This window comes from Mauremys mutica, chromosome 1 (assembly GCF_020497125.1).
Source record: "Mauremys mutica isolate MM-2020 ecotype Southern chromosome 1, ASM2049712v1, whole genome shotgun sequence".
NCBI classification, from domain to species: domain Eukaryota; kingdom Metazoa; phylum Chordata; order Testudines; family Geoemydidae; genus Mauremys; species Mauremys mutica.
Window position 1 is genome coordinate 94,624,288 of NC_059072.1, and position 20,055 is coordinate 94,644,342.

The 20,055-nt window shown below is 52.1% G+C and overlaps 1 protein-coding gene across 4 annotated transcripts in view; it reads left to right on the plus strand.

The window, feature by feature from the left end:
* The first annotated feature begins 3,613 nt into the window (after window positions 1-3,613).
* Window positions 3,614-20,055, plus strand: part of KCNJ4 (potassium inwardly rectifying channel subfamily J member 4) — a 40,753-nt gene continuing 24,311 nt past the window's right edge. Inside the window, exons 1-2 of one of the 4 annotated variants that reach the window (XM_044988024.1) lie at window positions 4,137-4,268; window positions 9,239-9,342. The gene's annotated coding sequence lies outside the window, so the exon portion shown is untranslated. Of the gene's footprint in view, window positions 3,744-3,767; window positions 3,811-4,136; window positions 4,269-9,238; window positions 9,343-20,055 lie in introns of those variants that run through there. The other 3 variants (XM_044988793.1, XM_044991099.1, XM_044987326.1) reach the window with 3 other exon arrangements.

The following is a 20,055-nucleotide window of genomic DNA, read 5'->3' on the forward strand; positions in this document are numbered from 1 at the left end:
AGTGCTCCACTTATCCCTAGCTTCTCTTACCTTGATTGTCGTTAATAGGGGCAGTGGAGGAAGTTCCTCAGGAGCTCAGGGGCAAGGGTTTCTATTCCCGCTATTTCCTTGTCCCCAAGAGAAAGGGAGGCCTAAGACCTATTCTGGACCTCAGGGAGCTCAATAAGTACATCGTCAACCTGAAGTTCCATATGGTCTCCTTAGCCACTATCATTCCCTCACTGGATCCGGGAGACTGGTATGCCGCCCTTGATATGAAAGACGCGTACTTTCACATTTCAATTACTCCATCTCACAGACGTTTCCCCCGCTTTGTGGTGAGCAAGATGCACTGTCAGTTCACAGCCCTCCCGTTCAGCTTGTGCACAGCCCCTCGCATCTTTACCAAGTGCATGGCGGTCATGGCAGCCTTTCTTCGCCGACACCAGGTGCACGTCTTCCCGTGCTTCAACGACTGGCTTATACAGGGCCAGTCTCACCATCATGTCCAGTCTCAGGTACATCTAGTCATGGACACGTTCACTCACTTGGGTATCATGGTAAACGTCAGCAAGTCCGTCCTCGCACCCACTCAAAAAACAGAGTTCATAAGTGCAGTTCTGGACGCAAACCAAGCGAGGGCTTTCCTTCCGGAAGCACGGCACCTGGCTATAACAGGCATAGTTACCAGCCTCTGCAAGTTTCCCACCACCACAGCAAGGCAGTGTCTGAGGTTGTTGGGTCACAAGGTGTCCTGTATCTACATAGTGCAGCACGGCAGACACAGACTCAGGCCGCTACAGATGTGGTTGGCTTCAGCCTACCAACCTGGACGCGACAGTCTGGAAATGGTCCTCATGGTCCTGAAGTGTACATTCGACTCCCTACAATGGTGGCTGGATCCTCGGATGGTGGGTGCCAGGGTCCCATTCCATCCCCCCCAACCCACCCTTACCCTGGTCATAGGCGCATCTGCCCTGGGTTGGGGGGCCCACCTCGGGAACCTGACAATGCAGGGCTTATGGCATGAGAGCGAGCTGTCATTGCACATCAACATCAAAGAGCTCAGGATGATTCGCCTTGCGTGCCAAGCCTTTCTCCTCCACTTGCAGGGCCACTGCATAGCAGTCCTAACGGACAACACCACAGCCATGTTCTACCTGAACAAGCAAGGTGGAGCCTGGTCTTCGCCGCTCTGCCAAGAAGCCCTCCTTCTGTGGGACTTCTGCTTAGCCCACTCCATCAACCTTCAGGCCTGAGACCTGCCAGGTGTCCAGAACATTCTGGCGGACAGCCTGAGCAGGCGTTTTTCTCACTCACAAATGGTCGATACGTCCGGATATCATTCATTCCATTTTCCGCACCTGGGGGTTTCCCCAAGTCAACTTGTTCACTTCACGGACCAACAGAAAGTGCCCAGCCTTCTGTTCCTTCCGGGGCCACAGTCCGGGCTCGATAGCAGATGCCTTCCATGTCACGTGGTCAAGTCAGCTACTTTATGCCTTCCCTCCATTCCTGTTGGTGCACAAGGTGCTCATCAAGGTCCGCCGGGACAAGACAGATGTCATTCTGGTAGCCCTGCTTGGCCGCGTCAGTGTTAGTACCCGGTCCTGCTGGACCTGTCAATCCAGGCTCCCCTGCGTCTCCCTCTCAGGGCCAACCTCATCTCTCAGAACCATGGTAGTCTCCTGCACCTGGACCTTCAGTTGCTCCACCTCACAGCCTGGAGAATCCGTGGCTAAACCAAGCTGAACGCACCTGTTCGGACTCGATAAGGAGGGTGCTTCTTGAAAGCTGCAAACCGTCAACTAGGCTTACCTACGAAGCCAAGTGGAAAAGGTTTTCCAGCTGGTGCACTCAGCGGCAGGTGCCCCCACTTCAGGTTCCAGTTCCGTGCATCTTGGACTACCTGATGTTCCTAAAGGACCAGCATCTAGCCTTTGGATCCCTTAAGGTCCACCTTGCGGCCATTTCTGCGTTTCACCCAGGTGCGGCTGGGCGTTCTGTGTTTGCATACCCAGTCGTGCGGTGTTTCCTCAAAGGCCTGGAGAAAGTCCATCCTCCAACGAAGCCACCCGTGCCTGCATAGGACCTTAACTTGGTCCTTTCTTGCCTTATGGGCCCTCCTTTTGAGCCACTGGCCTGCTCACTTCTCTACCTCTCCTGGAAGGTTGCCTTCCTAGTGGCCATCACTTCCGCACATCGGGTGTCCGAACTACAGGCTCTCATGTGTGAGCCACCCTATACCATCTTTCATAAAGATAAAGTTCAATTAAGACCTCACCCGGCCTTCCTACCAAAAGTGGTGTCCTGCTTCCACGTGAGCCAGGATATCTTCCTACCAGTTTTCTACCCAAAACCGCATGCTGACCTTCGTGAACAGCGCCTCCACTCTCTTGACTTTAGAAGGGCACTCGCCTTCTATATAGACCGAATAAAGCCCTTTCGTAAAACAACCCAGTTGTTTGTCGCCATTGCAGAGTGGATGAAAGGCGCCCCGGTTTCCTCTCAACGAATGTCTTTGTGGATCACCGGGTGCATTCGTGCTTGCTATAACCTGGCAAACGTCCCTCCGCCTGCTGTTACGGCTCACTCCACGAGAGCTCAGGCGTCATCAGCTGCCTTCCTGGCACACATTACTCTCCAGGAAATCTGCAGGACTACCACGTGGGCCTCGGTTCACACCTTCACGTCCCACTATGCCATCGTCCAGCAGTCTCGGGATGATGCGGTCTTTGGCAGAGTGATCCTCCAATCTGCGGTTCCTGACCCCACCTCTGAGGTAAGGCTTGGGAGTCACCTAACTGGAATTGATATCAGCAATCACTCGAAGAAGAAAAAACGGTCACTTACCTTTCTGTAACTGTTGTTCTTCAAGATGTGTTGCTCGTGTCTATTCCATTCCCACCCACCTTCCCCTCTGTCAGAGTAGCTGGCAAGAAGAAACTGAAGGGGGGGTCGGGCCAGCAGAGTCTTATATAGAACATCATATCGGTGCCACTCCAGGGGGCTCCCCAGCAGGCCTGATGGGTAGCTGCTAGGGAAAAGGTTTCCAACAGCCGTGCACGCGGCGCGCACACACACCTAACTGGAATAGACATGAGCAACGCATCTCGAAGAACAACAGTTACAGAAAGGTGAGTAGCCATTTTTTCTTCCTTCAGAGGGCCATGATCTAGCCCTAGTCTCATAGGGCGCTCTCCTACTACAGTGAGATGAGTGCAGCAGATACCTATAAATAAATTAACCAGGACAAGGGCAATGGAATAGTGATCAATTGTCCCTGTCTCAAGAGGTGCCATGTTTTATCCCAGCCTGATACCAACTCAGTCTTGCTGTTTTTAAGAGCTGTCGGTGTTTCCCCCCCTGTTTTGATGCTCCTTTAATACACCTGCTCCTCCTACAAGGTGCAGCTTCACTGTAGTAAGCAGCAGGGAAATGGTAATGCCATTGCCTGTGGCAGAGGCTCGTTCTTTTTAACCTCTGACTTCACAGGAGCTGGTGGTCCCATGTGACACTCCCCCACCCAAAGGGTGAGTTCTGTCCGTTGCAGGTGCTGAGCACCCTGCTGACTTTGTGGGGCTGGCACGGAAGGGCCAGTCGGAGGGATTCCATGGGGATGTCGCACTGACTGGGCATCATGGCCTCTGTGTGGCGTTTTGGCAGAGATGCCCGGGGCAAGTGAGGAGAAGCCTTGACGGTGACACCACATCCATTCTTCTCTGTCACTGGCTGAGCCTTGATGCAAAGGAGCAGGCTGGGAAGTGAGCAAGGGGAGCTCTGATTGTCAGCTGTGGGATCCCTGTGCCACCAAGGCGCCTGAGAGAGGAGGTGAGGGAGGAAGGGCCTGGAGGAGGGGGAAGAGGCATCCAAACTTGGAACTCTTAAAAAAAGAAAATTGGCACATGAAGTGGGAACACCTAAAAATAAACCTCTTCTCCCCCCCCACCTCCTTCCCTGCCACTAAATAAGCTTGAAAGCCTCACACCAGGTGTCTCCCTGCCTCCCAAAATAATCCAAGACAGTGCCACTGTCTTTCACTGTGATGCTCTCTCTCCATGCCTCGGGTTTCCATGGTGACTGCAAGCCATGTCGCCAGGGTGACAAGGAGGAGAGGAAGCTGGGATTTGGCAGTTGAAACTGGAAGTTTTTTGGATTCTATTTATTTTCTCTCCATTTGCTAGTTTTGGGGCCTTGTTTTCCCCTCCTCCTGGGGTGAGGGTAATAACTTTTTGGAGAACAGTTTTTCATCACAGGCCCTTTCCTTATCAGATCCATTCCATGACATGGTAAGGGGGTGTTGCTAACTCAGGTTTGCAGCTCGAGTTAAAGCCCAGAGGGAAGGCTGCGGTTGAAAGCCATGTCTACACTGCTGTTCTAAGCTGAGTTAACTAACTAACCCAAGTTGAGAGCACACCTTTTGTTGCAGTGTAGACATACCCTCTACCCCAGGGGTGAGCAAACTTTTTGGCCCGAGGGCCACATCTGGGTGGGGAAATTGCATGCAGGGCCATGAATGCAGGGCTGGGGCAGGGGGTTGATGTGCGGGAGGAGGTGTGGGGTGTACAAGGGGGCTCAGGGCAGGGGATTGGTGCACAGGAGGGGTGTGGAGTGCTGCAGGGGGCTCAGGGCAGGGAGTTGGGGTGTAGGAGGGGTTCAAGGTGTGGGCTCCAGCCTGGTGCTGCTTAACTTGAGCAGCTCCGGGGTGGCAGCAGCGCTAAGGCGGGTTCCCTGCCTGCCTGCCCTGGCCCTGCACCACTCCTGGAAGCGGCCGGCACCACGTCCCTGTGGCCCCTGGGGGGGGCGGGGGAGAGCAGAGGGCTCTGCATGCTGCCTTCGCCTGCGGGTACCTCTCCTGAAGCTCCCACTGGCCGCAGTTGCCCATTCCCAGCCAATGGGAGCTGCAGGGGGCAGTTCCTGCAGGCGAGGGCAGTGCGCTGAGCCCTCTGCACCCTGCTCCCTTCAGGGGTCACAGGGATATGGTGCCAGCCATTTCCAGGAGTGGTGTGGGGCCAGGGCAGGTAGGGAGCCTGCCTTAGCCCCGCGGTGCCACAGGGGTGGCAATCCCGCAGGCCGGATCCAAAGCCCTGATGGGCTGGATCTGGCCCACGGGCCATAGTTTGCCCACCCCTGCTTTAGCCTCTCCTTCCAGCCACACCCACCAGAGCAAGGATGCTGTGCCTCCCCACTTAACCAGGCAGTCTACCTCCTCACCCTGATCACCCACCTCCATTTTCTTTTGGTCTGTGCCTATGCTGAAAGCCAACCCTGCCACACTGGCTGAGCTGGCGCAAAGCCTTGGTAAGCTCCCCTCAGCCAACCACCACCAGAACCCCCAAGGGTTGAAAGGAGAGTGGAGGGATTTTTAATCCTTTCAGCAGGGAAAAACCAGAGCCTGGCTCCAGTCTCCTGCTTGATCTCCATTGCCAGCACCTCAGTCAGCCAAGGGGCTAGCTCTAGGGAATGTCTCTTGGCCTGGTGAAATGGGCATGTCCCAACATGCTGCCCCATTCCCCTTGCCCACCTCTTCCCATTTCTGGGTTGTACATGCTGCTGACACTCTGATGCCAGAAGGTGGAGGAGTTAAGGTGGTCGCTGCCTTGTCTGAATTCAGCCCCATGAGCAGATCACCATGTCTCAGGCTGGCATTGTTACTTGATCTTGGCAGATGTTATGGGGCTATGGCTACACTGCAAAGCAATAGGGTTTGAATCCTGGCTTGACTCAGGCTCAGACCCTCCACTCTTGTGGGATTCTAAGACCCTGGGTCCAAGACCTGGATTAGCATGATGTGTGTGTAGACAGAAAGGGGGTTAGGCTTGAGCCTGAGTTCAAAACCTGGGCTTAAGTGCAGTGTAGACATACCCCTAGACAACTGTATATTTACATAGAAACATAGAATCATAGAATATCAGGGTTGGAAGGGACCTCAGGAGGTCATCTAGTCCAACCCCCTGCTCAAAGCAGGACCAATCCCCAACTAAAGCATCCCAGCCAGGGCTTTGTCAAGCCTGACCGTAAAAACTTCTAAGGAAGGAGATTCCACCACCTCTCTAGGTAACCAGTTCCAGTGCTTCACCAACCTCCTAGTGAAAAAGGTTTTCCTAAAACCCAACCTAAACCTCCCCGACTGCAACTTGAGACCATTACTCCTTGTTCTGTCATCTGGTACCACTGAGAAAAGTCTAGATCCATCCTCTTTGGAATCCCCTTTCAAGTAGTTGAAAGCAGCTATCAAATCCCCCCTCATTCTTCTCTTCTGCAGACTAAACAATCCCAGTTCCCTCAGCCTCTCCTCATAAGTCATGTGCTCCAGCCCGCTAAATCATTTTTGTTGCCCTCCGCTGGACTCTTTCCAATTTTTCCACATCCTTCTTATAGTGTGGGGCCCAAAACTGGATACATCCACTTGCAGAACTCCAGTCCCCACCCCAAGGTCAGAGCCTTCTAGTCCAGGGCATGGCTTGCAGGCTGGAACATGGAGTATTCTTCCCCCACCTTGCGTTCTTTGTCCTTGACTAAACTGGCCCCTTCCTTCTTCACTTCTGATCCTGTGTGGCTTTCTATTTAACCCTCAACTTTCCAACTTCTGGATTCCTTTGTTCTGTCTGTTGGGTAACTTTTCACCACCCCCCAACCCCACCCCCACACACAAAAGGGATAATATAAAATTGCTTTTCAAAGAAGGAAGCTACTTTGTAGCATACCTATTGTTATTAAAGTACATTGTTAAAAGTTAAGTACCTTCCTATTGTTCTCAGTCTGGGGGAAACATGCTTTTCGGGCTGGGAAGACATGGCAGATACATGTACAGAGAGACAAGGTGGGTGAGGTAATATCTTTTATTGGCGCAACTGCTATTGGTGAAGGAGACATGCTTTCGAGCTCCACAGAGCTCTTCTTCAGGTCTGGGGAAAGCATTCAGGATACAGCAGTTTTGCTAGTAGCACTTCATGATAACTTCATAGTATCAACCAGAAGTCATAAGCTGCATAGACAAATTCCCCAATCATCACGGCCTGATACGGAGCTGGTACAACTGGGTTTTGGGCAAAGACAATGTGACCCTCCTCTCTAGGGGAAAAAGCTAAGACTGGTTGATACTTCAAGCAACTAGTAGCTTCCTTCCTGCCCTGCTCCCACAGCACATGGTATTCCCCCTCCCCAGGCCTAAACCTCCCCAGACAGCCAGGTGTGGCCCTGGCCACACTCTGCTCGAGGGCCCTTCCTGCTATTCCCCTGTGGCCCCAGCCCAGGCTGCTCCTCTTCCCTGAAGTGGATGGGGGCTAGGGCTGGAGTTAGGGTGGGCCGGCCTGCAGCCCGGGACTCAAGGTGGCTGGGACCATTGCTTGGGCCATCCGCCTGGTGCTATGGAACTCGGGTGGGGCAGCGGCTGCAGTTCGGGGCTCAGGGCTCCAGCAGGGGAGGGGGGTGGAAGGGGAAGGGTTGGAGGCTAGCCTCCCTGAATGGGTGGTTCACATGGCACTGGAAATTCCATACTGTAAACCTTCCCCCCCCAAACCCCCGGCCCCACGTTGTTGTATGCAGTGTTTGTTGTAGCCATGTTGGCATCAGAATATTAGAGAGACCTGAGGAAGAGCTCTGTGTAAGCTCAAAGGCTTCACAGAAATTGATCCAATAAAGGATATTACCTCACCCACCTTGTCTCACTAATATTGTAACCCTGTCAGGCAAGAGCTGACCTGATGTATATGAGGAACAGGCCAAGACAGGAGAGCACAATAACGGAGCAGGGGAAAGTGCAAGGGAGAAACTCCAGTGATTAAGCCTTCTTCCTAGCATAGAGCATGACTGTGGGATGGCCCAGTCTACTGCTGTCTAGGCCAAAAAGAAGGATGCCCAACTTCAGACATTTAAGGCCTGATTTTTCTCCGGGATGCTGTGCACACACAGCTCCCATTGACTTCAGTTGACCCCTCTGAAACTCAGAACCATGGTGTGTCATGTTTTGGCACTGTGACAAGAGCTGGAAGGGAGTGGTGGAAGGCAGGTGTATCTGTGCTAGAAGGCTAAAGACATTTTTCCCTATTAACTGAAAAGAGGTTACCTCAGGTTAATTAGAGACACGTGTGTCCAATTAAGGGCTGCTGGGGACCTTTTAAAACCTCCCTCTTCCAATGAGAGAGAGAGAGGAGGAGGAAGAGGAAGAAACAAGAAACAAGTTGCTGCAGGGAGAAAAGGCTTCTCCTAGCTGGAGGGCTGCTCTTCTCCCAGTAGAGGAAAGACTGAGTTTCTTTCTGTTTGGGGAGGGGCTAGTGACCAGATGCCAGCATTAATAAATCAATGCTCTGGTGGAGGCAAGGAGAGATTTCTTTTGTGTTGTGGATATTTTTGCATAAGAGAACTGCTCGGGCCTACCCTGGGGCCCACCTTTAAATACTGTGACTAAACCAAAGTTAAGAATTAAAATCCTCCAGAGTAGGACTGATTTACTCCAGCCCCGCCGCCAGTGGGAGAAACGTTGAGGCTGATGGAGCAAAAGAGGTGTTAGAGGTGGGATTTGATGGAGCAAAGTACCCCGGGGACAAGGTAGATCATTCCTGAGCATGGACCACGTGGTGAGGGTGTTGTTGCAGACCACCATGGCACAATAAGAGGCTACTAGAGTCCAGATGGCCACTCAGCAGAAGTCTGTACAAATACAAGAGACGACTCAACTGCTGATGAACCCAGTGGTACAGGAGTGAGCCACCCTACAGGAAGTAGTGAGATAATTGAAAGCCCTGCCTGCTCTGAGAGGTGGCCACAATGGAACGCAATCCTTAAAGGCCAGCAGTTACCTATAAAAGATGATGACAGAGTAGATGTTGAGGTTTTATCTTCTCGCGTTTGAAAGAACAGCCCTATGTGAGTCCTGGCCCTGAGACAGTGGGCAAGTATCCTCGCTTCCTTCCTGTGTGGAGAGGCCCAGGCGGCCTACTATGATATGGCAGTGCAAACTGCTAAAGACTACACACAGTTGGAAACTGCGGTCCTGGGGAGACCCAGAGTGACTACAATCATAAGGGCCCAGAGATTCCATGAGTGGAGGTTCCAGGAGAACAAAAGCACCAATAGTGCAACTGTTCTACCTGATCCATCTAACGCAGAAGTAGCTGAGTCCCGAGATCCACACTGTGGAAAAGATAATAGAACAGTTGGTTTTGGACAGATTCCTGAGAGGACCTGCCCCCAGATCTGTGAGGGTGGGTTTGCTGAAATGACCCTTCCTCTTATGATGGTTTGGTCACCCTCACAGAGAGACATTTAATGTACAGAGAGTTTTCTCAGACTACCAGAGAAGAGATGCACCAGACCAGGATCTAGCCCCAGTCCTGAAGGTCCGTACCTCTGAGAGTTCAGGTAGGACTATACTGGGGAGAAGGGATGCTGAAGAGGGGTATGAAGGGACTTGGGGAACGGGGGAAAGAGGGCTGTGGGATAAGGCCCAGTAGCCCACAGAATAGGGGGGATATCCAGGACTACATATATGTGTCATGCTTATGGGGAACTAGGGCATACAGCTGTTCAATATCCAAACTATGAGGAGCTCATGCAGTGCAACTTGGGGGATAGTGAGCATCTATGTGGATTAATCACTCTTGTAGGTGTAGCTATGACTCCATGTAGATATACGTGGCCAGTCAGGATGAATGGTGTAGTGTTAATTTAGTGGACTCAGGAAATGCAGCCACATTAGTCTGGGCAATTGGTGGGATGGAACCAATTGTCATGGACTCACAGATCGTGCTCACTCTTGGCCCCGTGCAGTCCGTGGGGGGTGCCCCTTTCAGTGAGACAGCCCTTTTCCTGGGGGTCAACTCTCTCTCGGGGTTAAGCCCCCCCCAACTCCTGGAGCTGCACCTCTCTGAGCATTAGCACACCTGTTTCTCGCCGTGGGCCCCCTCAGGGAGTCCACTCGCTCTGGACCCCTGGGGCCTCCACCCCCCGAAGGGGCAGATGCAACCCTGTTCTCTAGACCGGAGTGACTCTCAGCCAGCGTAAAACAGGAGGGTTTATTGAGCGTTGAACACAGCAGAGGAAACTCTCCCAGCCCTCAGGCCTGGCCTCCCTCAGCACAGCACATCCAAGTCTCCCCTGCATCTAGGTAGGCTCTGCCTGCTTCCTCTCTCTAGCCCAGAGCCTCCCTGCTTCCCAGTTCGAAGCGGGGAGAGATGTGACGAAGTGGGGGATTTTCTTGGTTTTCCTTGTTTTTCCAATGGCTTGCATGCAGAGGGGGTGGGACTCAGTTTCCCTAGGTGTTACTGGTTTGACAAGCTGAGGGGAGAGGGAGTTTGTTGTTACAGAAGACCAGCGAGGGAACTTGGGATCCCAGACAATGGCCTGGAGGATGGGAACCCCAGCAACTGGTGACCCGGTCACCCAGAGGCCCAGCTCAGGAGTCGCAGCTGGTTCTGGCCAGTGGGAAGACAATGGGCTGTGAGGAGAGGACCCGGGTAACCTAATGAGCCGGTTCCAGCCAGAGAGGGCCAGAGGACAGAAGAAGGGAGGCCCAGGTGACCCTGTTTACCTGGAGAGAAGACAATGGACAGAGACGGGGCTTGGGGCTGGTGATATCAGATGCCGAGCTGGGAAGCAGGGGGGCTCTGGGCTAGAGAGAGGGAGCAGGCAGAGCCCACCTGGATGCTGAGGAGACTTGGATGTGCTGTGCTGAGGGAGCACATAGCGAAATCTACCTCCACCAGACTATATTTCTTCCCTGAACTGGTCACTGTGCTGAGGTGTCCCACTATGTCCACGGCCACCTTCTGGAAAGGCTCCTCTATGATGGGCAAAGGTCTCAGCGGTGCTTTACACTTATCCCGGGCCTTCCCCACTCTCTGGCAGGAGTCACAGGACCTGCAATACTGTTGGACCGCATCAAAGACCCCGGGCCAGTAAAACTTCTGCAGCAGCCTTTGCCTGGTGCGCTGGATGCCCTGTTGCCCCGAAAGGGGAATATTGTGGGCCAAGTACAACAGTGTGTGGCGGTACCTCTGGGGAACCACCAGCTGCCTCCTGGCTTTCCAAGGTTCAGTTTGCCCTGAACCAGCCCATACCTGGCACAGGAATCCCTTCTCCCACTGGAATCTCTCCTGGCGGTCTTCCCCCTGGGATCCTGCACTGCTGTGCCCAGCCAGGACCCTCAGCTTCTCCAAGGAGGGATCCTTCTGCAGCTCCGTCTGGAACTCAGCTGCTGGCTGGCGGTGCCTCAGTTTCGAGCCCTACCCTCGGTGTTTCGGTCCCCCCCTCAGGAGGTCCTGCGTCCCTTGCTGGCTCTGGCTCCGGGTAAGGACCAGGGCGAACTGAGTGCCATCCAGACAGTTCTCCAAGTCATTACCCATTAGCACCTCGGTAGGCAGGTGATCGTGCACCCCGACCCCTTTGGGTCCCTCCTTAGCCCTCCATTTCGCTACAGGCACCTTGATGGGGGGCCCGAACACTTCCCTCAGAGTCATGTAGGTATCGGGCACTAGGTGGTCTGGGCCCACCACCTCGGACTGCACCAGCATCACCTCTTCACCCATGTCCCAGAACCCCTGGACGCTCCTTCCTCCCACCTCAATGGGGATGATGTGGTGATTGTCCCCCAGGGCCTATCCCACGCTCACCCAGCTAATGGAGTACAGGTACTCTGGGCTTGGGGCCCTGCCTTCCCCTGCTGGCCCGGCGGTCCCCTCCCCCTGGCACAGCCCTCTCGACTGCGGCCCCCTGGACCAGCAGTGCCCCCTCTCGGTGGGCTTCCACCCAGTTGACACTCCATGGGTTCTGCTTGGCTGCGATTTCCTTCATCTTCAGGCATTGTGCCACCTTGTGTCCCCTTTGATCACAGTAATTACATTACAGGCCCTTCAAGTCCCACAGAGGGGGTCGTCCGGCCCTGGCATTCACGGGAAACCCTGAGTTGGGCTTCCTGGAGTCCCACCTTTGAGAGGTCTCTGGATGACTCCCCTTATGAGTCCCAGATGTGGGTCTCCCTCCTGCCCCTGATTTGCTGTTCACAAACTCATCCGCCAGTGCCCCCACACTGTGCAGATCTTTGGGCTTCCAGTCCACTAACCACATCTTAAGGTCTGGAGGGCAGATGTCATACAGCTGCTCCAACCTCACCAGGTTATACCCGTCTTCTGCAGTAGTGGTCCCTGTGCCCTTCCCCCACTTATGAAGATATTGCCCTGGCAAGTTGGTGACCTCCTTGTAAGAGACACCTGAAGTCTTGCGTACACCCCAGAATCGTTTCCTGTACGCCTCAGGGGTCAGTTCAAACTTCAGCAGCAAAGTCTGTTTGAACAGGTCGTAATCCCCCGTCTCAACACCATCCATTTGGGTGAATGCCTCTATGGCCTTGGGACCCAGCAGCGGGGGTTAGACAGCGAAGCCTGTCTGCAGGGTCAGTCTGGTTCAGATCACAAGCCTTCTCAAAGGCTGTGAGGTAGACATCAATATCCCCCCCGCCCTTTGAACTGGGGCAGCAGTTTGGTGTCTAGGTTCCCCACAACACTGGCATCTCGGGGCCCTTCCCCACTTACCCCCCAGCAGGCCCTCTTGGCCCGCTGCACCTACAACTCCAACTCGTGCTTTCGCTGTTCTGCACGGTCCGCCAGCCTCCGCTCCTCCAGTTTCAGCTCCTTCACTTTCAGCTCCAGCTCCAGTTTCCGCAACTCCTCTAGGGAGGAACTCAACTGGGGTCTCCCCATGCTGACCGGGGATTCGGGTCTGATGGACTCCCGGTCGCTACACAGACTGCCCCCATGGCTACTCCCTGGCTCTCTGGGCACCCCAGGAGACCCCCCTGGAGTCTGGAGCCTGTTCCTCAGACTGGTCATTCTCTACAAGCTGAGCAATCAGCTGCTCCTTAGAGAGCCTCCCGATGCTCAGCCCTCTCTCCCTGCAAGATGTGCCAGGTCACTCTTACAGAGCTGGTTATAGGCCATTTCCAGGCTGGTTCCTTTCAATACCCTCGTTCTATCGCTGGCAGCCACTCACTGCCAAGCGCCTGCGATCGCAGCCAACTGTCTACAGGGTGCATCTGCGAACCATCCTCTGCTACCACGTTGTCATGGACTTACAGATAGTGCCCACTCTTGGCCCCATGTGGTCCATGGAGGGGTGCCCTTTTCAGTGAGACAGCCCTTCTCCTGGGGGTTAACTCTCTCTCGGGGGTAAACCTCCTGGAGCCGCACCTCTCTGAGCCTTAGCACACCTGTTTCTCGCCGTGGGCCCCCTCAGGGAGTCCACTCGCTCTGGACCCCCGGGGCTTCCACCCCCCGAAGGGGTTGATGCAACCCTGTTCTCTAGACCAGAGTGACTCTCAGCCAGCGTAAAACAGGAGGGTTTATTGAGCATTGAACACAGCACAGGAAACTCTCTCAGCCCTCAGGCCTGGCCTCCCTCAGCACAGCACATCCAAGTCTCCCCTTCATCCAGGTGGGCTCTGCCTTCCCCCTCTCTCCAGCCCAGAGCCCCCCTGCTTCCCAGTTCGGCATCTGATATCACCAACCCCAAACCCCGCCTCTGTCCATTGTCTCCTCTCCAGGTAAACAGGGTTGCCTGGGCCGCCTCTCCCCTCTTCTGTCCTCTGGCCTCCTCTGGCTGGAACCGGCTCGTTAGGTCACCAGGGTCCTCTCTTCACAGCCCATTGTCCTCCCACTGGCCAGAGCCAGCTGTGACTCCTAAGCTGGGCATCCGGATCACCAGGTCACCAGTTGCTGGGGTATCCATCCTCCAGGCCATTGGCTGAGGTCCCAAGTTCCCTCACCGGTCCTCTGTAACAACAAACTCCCTCTCTCCTCACCTCGTTAAACCAGTAACACCCAGGGAAACTGAGTCTCACCCCCTCTGCATGCAAACCATTGGAAAAACAAGGAAAATCAAGAAAATCCCCCACTTCGTCACATCAGTGTCTCAGGTCAAACACACAGGAATAACCTGCATACACAGGACAATTAGTTATTACCCATCCATTCCTATACAAATAGAGGTTATGGGAAGTACAGCAAGTCAGACAGCAGTTGTAATTCCTAAACTTCTATACCACATGCTTGTAGGATGAGACTTCCCAGGGTCTGGAAATCTACTCCCAGTAGATGGATTGAGGGGAAAGTAGTAGCCCGCTGCTGATATCATGACTCCAGTAAACAGACCACCTTCCATCTTCTCTGAATCAGCCCCAGATGTGTTTTCAGCATCTGGTAAATCCTGGAAGACTAAATGAGAAAGGAGGGCAGACCCCAGAATCAAAAGGTGGTGCTTGTAGGTAACTGATCTCATTCAGCTTGTGGGGAGGCAACTTGGACTGTTGTTGAACTGGAGGTTGGGCCAACTTCCACAGAGACCAGTCCTGGAGGTGAAAATAAAATAGACTCCCTTGAGTTTGGACATATTGTTCCCTTGTATAAGAATTTTGGGCAGGACCAGGCCAATGACACTATATACTGAAATATTAGAAAAGAACTCAGTGAGGTAAGTGGGGTCCCAGTAGAGGAGAAACCCAAAGGTCCAGGGCCTTAATTTGTGATTTTAAAAAAAGGACCTGTTATATAGACTAGTCCGACTACAGGCCAAGAACTGCAGCAGCTTTTAGTAGTACCCTGAGGACCCAGAAAGGCAGTATTAGACTTAGCTCATAGTCACTTGTTCAGGGGACATTTGGGGGTGGATAAAACTCCGGCTAGAATCCCATGAAGGTTTTTTTCACCAGGAATCTATATGGAGGTTCAATGCTATTGCACCTCCTGCCCTAAATGCCAATTGCACAGCCCACACCCTCACACAAGGGCCCTTTTAGTGCCCCTACTAACTATTGAAGTCCCATTTGAGAGGATAGTGGGCCTGATAGGTCTGCTGGAGAAATCACCCCAAGGTCATCTCGCTGTGCTCGTGATTCTGGACTATGCTGCCCAAGACCCAGAAGCTGTACCCCTGTGAAACACAATGTCCAAGAGGATAGCAAAGGAGTTAATCCAAATTTTATCTCAGATACTGAGTCAAGATGGAAAAAATTGGAATAACTTGCTACCTTACCTGATGTTTGCTATAAGGGAGGTTTCCCAGGCTTCCACAGGCATTTCCTCCCTTCGTGTTGCTATATGGTAACCATCCCCAGGGCATATTGAACATTGCCAAGGATGACTGGGTGGAATAGACTAGTCAAGGAATGATGTCATTGAACATGTGATGCAGATGCAGGACAGAATAGCCGAAGTCACCCCCATAGTGCAAGTTGTGGGGGAGGGGAGGGCACAAAAGGCCCAACAGGCCTATTATAATTTTCAAGTGAAGGTTTGGAAATGCCAGATAGGGGATTAGATAATGGTGCTGGTGCCCACTGCAGAAAGTAAGCTCTTGGACAGATGGCAGGGGTCATACAAAGTAACAGAGGGGAGGTTGACTATAAGATTTGACACCTGATCACTGAAAGCAGGAGCAAATCTACCACGTCAACCTGTTAAAGCCCTGGCAAGACAGAGGAGCTTATATGGTTGCCCTAGAGATACCACTTCAGGAAGATAAACCTTAGGGATGTGTAAAATATGCCCCAAATTGAACCCTGAACAATGTACAGAAGACGTCAAGATGATCAAGCAAAATCACAATGTGTTCTCAGGGAAGCCAGGCAGAACCATGGAAACTCATCACCATATCATCATGGATCCAGAAGTAAAGGTGAAGAATTAACCATACCAAATCCCTGTGGCGAAAAGATCAGTACAGAAGTTGAGGATGCTGGAACTGGGAGTCATCAAAGAGTCCCATAGTCAGTGGCCCAGTTCAGTTGTTCTGGTACCTAAACCAGATGGAACAATGATGTTCTGTAGTGACTTCCAAAAATTAAATAAAATGTCCTAGTTCAATGCTTACTCATTCCTCAAATACACAGGCTAGTAGACCACTTGCGAAAAGCAATATTTTTGTCTACCGTCAACCTGACGAAAGGATATTGGCAAATCCCTCTGGCAGAGGTGGCCAAAGAGAAGACTGTCTTTCTTACGTCAGAGAGCCTATACCAGAACATGGTCCTCCCTTTTGGATTACATGGAGCTCCAGCAACCTTCCAATGCCTCATCAATAAGCTAGTATACCCACATGCCAAGTATGCAGCTGTTTACTTGGATGATGTGATCATTTGCAGCCAAGACTGGGGGATACATCTGGAAAAGGTGGAAGCTGTACTGGATACCCTGAGGAAAGCAAGTCTCACCACTAAGCCATCCAAATATGCAATATTGGTAGTGGAAGCCAAATACCTCCGGTACATTGTGGGGAGAGGCTTAGTGAAACCCCAACTGAACAAGGTAGAGACAATACAAAGTTTGTCTCGACCAATCAGGAAGAAACAGGTGAGAACATTCCTGGGAATAGAGGGGCATTACAGGTGATTCATTCCCCACTTTGCCACCAGGGCATACCCTCTGAGCGATCTGATAAAGGCCAGAGGCCCAGATATAGTATAATGAACTGGTGTGGCTGAAGAAGATTTTGTGGATCTGAGGACAGCCCTCTGCACTCATCCAGTTCTAGCAGCCACAGACTTTGAAAAAGTTATACTACAAATGGATGCCTCCGAGGTAGGGTTGGGAGCCATGCTTCTCTCAAATAGAAGGAGAGGAAGAACACCCTGTCTTGTACTTCAGTAGAAAATTCCTTCCCAGAGAACAAAAATATGGTGTGGTGGAGAAGGAATGTCTTGTGGTCCAGTGGGCCATGGAAACCGTGCGGTACTACTGGCTCGCACGGAGGTTTACCCTCGTTACGGACCAGGCTCCCCTGAAGTGGATGCACCAGAACAAATGAGAGAGTAACAAGATGGGTCCTGTTGCTACAACCCTCCCACGTCGGGGCACAGCACAGGGCAGGAATCAAGCATGGCAACGCTGATGGCCTGTCATGAGTATGCTGTTTCCTGGCCCATGTAGCCGAAGTCCCTAATGCTGATCCAGAGTTGGGGGGCCAAGATGTGACTAAGTTGGAGCAGCTGTAAGCGAGTGGTGGAAGGCAGGTGTATCCGTCCTATAATGGTGAAGGCTCTTTTCCCCATGAACTGAAAAGAGGTTACTTCAGGTTAATTAGAGACACCTGAGTCCAATTCAGGGCCACCTTTAATAACCCCTCTTCTGGTGCTAGAGGGAGAGAAGGGAGAAAAAACTAGTGAAAACAGGGATGGAGCAGCACGGAGAAAAGTCTTCTTAGGCAGAGGGCTGTTCCCCTATAGGGAGGATAAACATACTCCAACCACCCCCTCCACCAGAGGCTGACATGGCCAAAGAGGAGCCTGGCTACAGCACCCAAAATCAGAAGCCACTTTGGCATGTGTGGCTGTTAACTTCAGTTTGGGCCAGGCCGTGTGTTAGCTCACATTCCAGGGAGCGCCGCGTCCTCCTCCCCCCTCCCTTTGCTTCCCCCATCCCCACAGCAGCAGCAGGAAAGGTTGGCGGAGTGGGGCTATTTTTGGGAGCATCTCCCTAGCAACGGCTGCCACCACCGTCTGTGGTGGTTTTTCCATAGGTGCTAAAATATTCTATGCTGCTTATTAAAGAAAGCAGCTGGGGGAGAGTGGCGGGGCTGGGGAGAGGTAGCCATCCACTGCCTCACCCAGCAGTTTGCTGCTGGCAGCGTGGGGTACAGCCGACCCTGGCTGGAGAGGGTGAGAGTGAACCAGGTGTATTTAAATGAAGACTGTCTCCATTGTGGGTCAGTGAAGTTCTCTCTAGAAAACACATAATGCCCCCTGCTGGTGATAGTCCATGTGTCCTGCAATGCTAAGTCTATAGAGAATGGCGGAGGAGGCACAATCAGCCACTTGTTTGGGAGATGAGGGTGAAGAGTTCGTGGCTCATGTCTCATCCTTTCTTTACCCACCATTCCTGACCTATGGCTGAGGTCAGATTGGCAGTGACAGCATTTTGGGGGGAGTCATGTCCAGGGAGGGGGAGAACAGGGTACCAGAAGATTCATCTTCTCCCCCTTAAAAAAAAAGAAGAATGTTGTCTTCTCATTCTACTAGGGAGTTTTATATGGCCCTGTCATAAATAAACAGATCAGGGTTAAGGTCTCTTTTACCTGCAAAGGGTTAACAAGCTCAGTAACCTGAGAAACACCTGACCAGAGGACCAATCAAGGGACAGGATAATTTCAAATCTCTGTGGAGGGAAGCCTTTGTCTGTGTTCCTTGTTTGCTCTGTTCTCTCTTTGGATCTAAGAGAGGCCAGACATGTCTCCAAGTTCTCCTGGAGTAGTTCCTACTATCCAATAGTGAGTATTAATTAGAAAGGCAGATTAGTCTTATAATTTGATTTCTACATTTGCAATTGTGTGTTTTGCTATAGAATTTCTGTAATTCTGTACTGTTATTGCTTTTACTGAGAAAGAAAGGAGGGGGGATTCTCTCCAGAGATTGATAAGTTTAGACCCTGTGTATTGTTCCATCTTGGTATTACAGAGACAGTTTACTTTCTTTTTATTCTTTAATAAATCTTTTCTGTTAAGGACTTGGTTGATCTTTCCTTGGGTGAATTCTCAGGGAAAGGGGAGGAGAGAGGAGGAAGGCATCCCTCTGTAGTTGAATCCCGGTATCTCTCCTAGGAAAAGGGAGGGGGGGAGGAAGCAGGGGGGAATGGTTTATTTCTCCTAGGTGTAAGAACTCCATGGATTTGGGGCTCTTGGGATCCCCAAGGATTTTGGGGAAGGACTGTGTCCCAATAAACGTACATTATTGGGTGGTGGCAGCTTTTACCAGATCTAAACTAGGATTTTAGTTTAGAGGAGTCCATGCAGGTCCCCATATTGGAACCCAACAGCTCTAAGTCAGGGTGAGACCTATGACAGGCCCCCATCACTGTAGTAGCTGAGCACCTCATGAGTACTAAAGGGTTTTATCCTCTCATCCCCTCCCATGAGTCTCAGAAGAATTGTCTTCATGCTAGAAATGGGGCATTAAGGCACAGTGAGGTGAAGTGACTTGCCCGAGGTCACAGAGGGAATTAGTGGCATAGCCAAGAGCTCCTGAATCCCACTCCAGCTCAAGCCCATCCTTCCTTCCTGGTTGCCTTGCTGTGAAGGAAGCACCTGGAGAGCTGTTCTGAGAGAAGACAGGGCCTGATCATCAAAATAATTTCGCCATTCACATTTCTAGTGCCTTGACTCCTGAAGGGTCCCAAAGCACTTTCTCTCCTAGGCTGGGATCTCTGAAGCGTAGCTGCCTCTGAGATGGAGCAGTGCACAACAACACAACAGTTTTCAGGAGGGGAAAACAACCATCAATAACTGAAGCTACAGAAGGGATATGAGGCAGCAAGAATACAATTACCCAAACTGGAATTGGACTATGGCAGCACCGAGAGCTCTTGGGGAAAGGGTCATGGGACCTTTACGGCTACAAACAGTGGTTTGACAGTATGTCTCATTTGAAAGGTGGCGTTTACAGCTGCACCGCAGGCTCCTAGCACTCTGCTGGTGTGAGTTCAGTACTGACTCAGAGGGAAGAGCACCCCCTACTGACTGACACCAGCTCCTGCATCACCTGAGGTGCCTTGGAGGTCCATCCAAGGGCTAAGTGAACTGTGCTCTCTGGAGCTCTCATGGGTGGTCTGCAAAGAGCAAGCTGGTTGCATGGTGCTGGCTCTTCTTCTTTACAGCTGCTAAACTGCACTGAAAGATGCTAAAAACCACATCTCTTTCCCTATATTGCTGTTCCATGTAAATTTGTTAGTCTCTAAGGTGCCACAAGTACTCCTCGTTCTTTTTGCGGATACAGACTAACATGGCTGCTACACTGAAACCTGTTCCATGTAAGTGCTTGCTGTGGCTGCCACTGGGATGGTGTTTGATTGCCAGTGAGAGGGGAGGTGGTCTGTGGGATTACGCATGGGAGGAGAGGTGTCCACAAGGCAGTGTTTTATTAGGATGTGATCCATGTTCTGAAAAGGTTTAGGAACCTCTGGCTGAGGAAATCCAATGAGATCAGAACCTCCCAGTGACTGGCCCTGAAGCCCAAAGGTCAAGCACCTAAGGGATACTGAGTAGCTAAAGGGAGAGCCCTGTTACCTGTACCTTGTTCTAATACGAAAATGGGGGCAC